Source organism: Papio anubis, chromosome 12 (genome assembly GCF_008728515.1).
Source record: "Papio anubis isolate 15944 chromosome 12, Panubis1.0, whole genome shotgun sequence".
In the NCBI taxonomy this organism is placed as follows: Eukaryota; Metazoa; Chordata; class Mammalia; order Primates; family Cercopithecidae; genus Papio; species Papio anubis.
This window is the reverse complement of record NC_044987.1, coordinates 11,340,546-11,344,303: the sequence shown is the minus strand read 5'-3', so window position 1 is coordinate 11,344,303 and position 3,758 is coordinate 11,340,546. Positions and strand designations below refer to the sequence as shown.

The window sequence follows — 3,758 nt, the reverse complement described above, 5'->3', positions numbered from 1 at the left end:
ATCCAGTGCACCTTGCTTTGATCCTATCCCACCAAGCCACTGAAGTTGGTTTCTCCTGTAGATTTTCATAGGAAAGAGAAGGTGCTGTCTCACAAATGTGACGAACAACCGCTCGGCAGTAATCAATCTGACTGTTAATTGACATGTTATCCTGGTTAGTATATTTTCTTGTGAACCTGTTAGGTATGCATCAGATAAGCAGGGAGGGAACTAGTAAAATCCAGTTCTCAGGCCTGCAAAGCTAAAGACCAGAAATGGCACTTTCCAAGGTAGTTGTAATTTTCTTGGCTACCCTAGTTCCATTATCTGGAATGCTGTCTAACATTTAGTTAGGTGCTCAATAAGTGTTACCATTATTACTATAAAAATATTCCTATTTGTTTGTTAATTTATTTTTATGGGCTGGGCATGGTGGCTCATGCCTGTAATCCTAGTGACGGCAGCAGCAGCCCGTCTGGAGCAGCCGCTGTGAAGACACCTACTGCAAGGTGGGAGACACAGCCAGAACTGTGCACCCCATGGAGCCAGTGGAGCTGGGAATAGGTGGGAGGAAGCCCCGCCTCCTTCCGAGTTGGCAGGGTGGGAGCCCCACCCTCTGTGGCTGCAGACCCGGGGATTCCTGTGCTCTCAGGGACCTGGGAAGCCCCCTTTCCCCCACAGGCTTAGAAGTGCCTGCTCTGGGTGACTGGTCTCTCCCTGCTTTCGGAGCCTGCCCTGGGGTGGAGCAAAGTTGTGGCTGAGCCCAGGTGCTGCTGTGACCTGTCTGGGTGTGTGCACACTCAGGGTGGCACTGACACACCAGCCCCCAGCTGCCTCAGCCCCCTCCAGACTTTGGGCACTGATGAGCACGGGAGGGAGGCCAAGAAAGGGCTAAGGGTGGCTCAGCACAGGCCTGCAGGCAGCCGTTGGTATGAATAGTCTGGGTGCTGCGGATGACATATAGATGGCAGCAGGAGGCAGACAGGCTCCTGGGCAGAAAGGGTCAGGTCCCCAGTGAAGACCCACCCTCAAGCCCCAGATGGCCTGAAGCCTAGGGGTGGGAGTGTCAGGTCTAGGTGGAGTTCATGGCACAGAGTGAGAATTTATGGTGCTTTTTCTGGCCTGCCCATGGCTGCTCATGGACTAGTCAGCACACACTTCCTCCCTTCTGAAGCCCATAAAAACCCCAGACTCAGCCAGACACACAGAGACATGGTTACTACCAGCTATAGGAAGGAGCTACCAACTTAGGTTCTCCTGGACTGGTCAGGATGACCTGCCTGTGGAAAGCAGCTACCCACTTCAGGTCTCCTGAGAGCTGTTCTGTCACTCTGAAACTCCTTTCCACCTTGCTCACCCTCTAGTTTTCTGTGTTTCTCATTCTTCCTGGATGCAGGACAAGAACTCAGGACCCTGCAGGACTGAAAGAGCTGTAACACAAAGAGGGCTGAGACACATTCCTTCTTCTCCCCCACCCCAGTTCACCACATTGCAGGCGATGAGAAGGAGAGAAGAGCTGCTGCCCTTTGGCAACCCTAGACCTAAGGGCTCTCTGAGCAAGGGCTGTGACGCCATCTTTGGGGCTCTGTGGTTCCTGGCATCTCCAAACTTCTGGATGCCACCATGTTCCCTGGTGCCCACAGTGGAAGCCGCTTGTGGTACACCTGGTCCAGCTGCAGCCTTGCGTGGAGCTGGTGCCTGTGCTGGCTCCTGGAGCTGCTCACCCTGCTGCAGCTGGCATGCCTGGCTGTACACAGTGGCCAGACCCTGTGTTTGCTCACACACCCTTTGCTGTTCTGCAACTGACTTGCCCTTGGTAGGCATGGGATCCAAGCTGGTAATGTGAGCCAAGCATAGCTTGCGGGGCTGAGTGGGTGAAACAAGCCTAGTGGGCCCAAGCAAAACTCAGGCAAAGATGCCACCGGCCACAGAGATTTCTGGCTGGAAAAGTGACAATCTAAGGATCCTGTGACACCAGCACTTTGGGAGGCTGAGGCAGGCAGATCACTTGAGGCCAGGAGTTTGAGACCAGCCGGGCCAATGTGGTGAAACCCTGTCTACTAAAAATAGAAAAATTCACTGGATGTGGTTGCACATGCCTCTAATCCCAGCTACTTGGGAGGCTGAGGCACAAGAACTGCTTGATCTTGGGAGGCAGAGGTTGCAGTGAGCTGAGACTGCACCGCTGAATTCTAGCCTAGGTGACAAAATAAGACTCTGTCTAAAAAAAAAATATATATATATATATATATGTGTGTGTGTGTGTATATATATATATGGCCAAGGGAATTTTAAACACAGAAATACCACATATATTTAAGTCTTTCACCTCTACATGCCTGCAAAGTAGATGTCCCTTGAAGGCAGCGACCTGACCCAATGCCCTGCACATACAGGTGCTGCCACTGGGTGCTGTTAATAAACAGCCTATCTGGTGCTCGAAGCTGCTAAATTAATGATAGAGGAGACCAAGTCTGTCTTCTGTTCCTATCTCTCCTCTTCAGCATTTTCCTGCTTCTCTTTGGTTCCATTGTCTTCCCATCTCAATCCCCAAGTAGGCAGTTCAAGTTAAATTCCTACCTTCCTGTGAGTCCCTAAAGCTGTGCCCCTCGGGCAGGACCCACACCATATATTTAACCCTTCCCTGCCTGCCCCATCACAGCCTGCACCATAATGTCCTATATCGTCATTGGAAAGGGTGGAGAGGGAACAGCTAGGCAAGGGTTATAGGAGGATGATAATTTATTTGCTAGCTTTCAGGAATGATGCCAGCAATTTTAAGGCAGTGTAAGAAGTTTCAGTCTGGTAGGAGGGAGAGGGAATTGTCTTGATTTGGAGAGATTTCTCCTCTCCCATCTTCTCCACTCTAAAACCACAAGTCAATCTACAAAAGTTGGTGGTATGTGGTTTGGTAAGTAAGTTCAGCCTTTGACATGAAGATTGACCTGGTTTGACATTGATTGATTGATTTGACATGCAGATGACCTGAGATTGGTGCTCCTGCCAGTCTTAAAAACAAACGAACAAACAAAAGCCCCTAAGCTTTGGACCTGACCTAGTTGTTTACCACATGTTTGATTCCAGGCCAGTTTCCTGTCTGTAAAATAAGGGTGATTGTAATGCTTCCCTTTCCTATTGCACAGAGATGTGACGATAAGGTAAGCCATTCTACATTCTATCTATGTGTGCGTTGGGGAGGGAGTGGGGGAGGGATCATGTCTGTTTTGCTTCCTGTATTTCCATATTGTTTAGAAGATGCTCATTAATATTTGGCTTAATGAACTGTCAGGTGGGATAACCCTTCCTTGTTCCTCCTTTTGGAGGGCAGGTAGAACATGATGATTGGAGATGCATGAAATGTGACTAACGTCTCTGTGTAATCAGAACTTGCAACACCCTGATTGCTCCTATCTGATTCTTTCTGAACAAAACAAAACAAAACAAAACAAAAACTTGACTTAATGAATAAATGGTGGACTTAGGTCGACTCCCAAATCATTGGTGCCCAAGCTTTAGCGTGCATCAGGATCACTCGAGGGTTCTTGTTCAGACTCGACTACCAGGACCCACCCAGAGAGTTTTTGGTTCAGTAAGCCTCGGGTGAGGCCCAAGAACCTGCATCTAACGACTTCCCCAGTGCTGTGGCGCTGCGGGCAGGGACGGAGGGGCCCAGGGGCAGGCGGCAGCACGGGAAGACGCCAGCAGGTGGCGCGGTCGCCGAACCCGGCCTCCCCCGGGTGCCGAGGGAAGCGGGTCAGCGGCGGCCCCACCTGCACAAG

The 3,758-nt window shown here is 50.5% G+C and overlaps 1 non-coding gene across 1 annotated transcript; it reads left to right on the top strand.

Annotated features, from left to right (window-relative positions):
- The first annotated feature begins 3,261 nt into the window (after positions 1–3,261).
- LOC116269885 lies at positions 3,262–3,395 on the top strand. The gene has a single exon (XR_004177695.1). It is a non-coding gene; the product is annotated as a U8 small nucleolar RNA (small nucleolar RNA).
- The last annotated feature ends 363 nt before the right edge of the window (positions 3,396–3,758 follow it).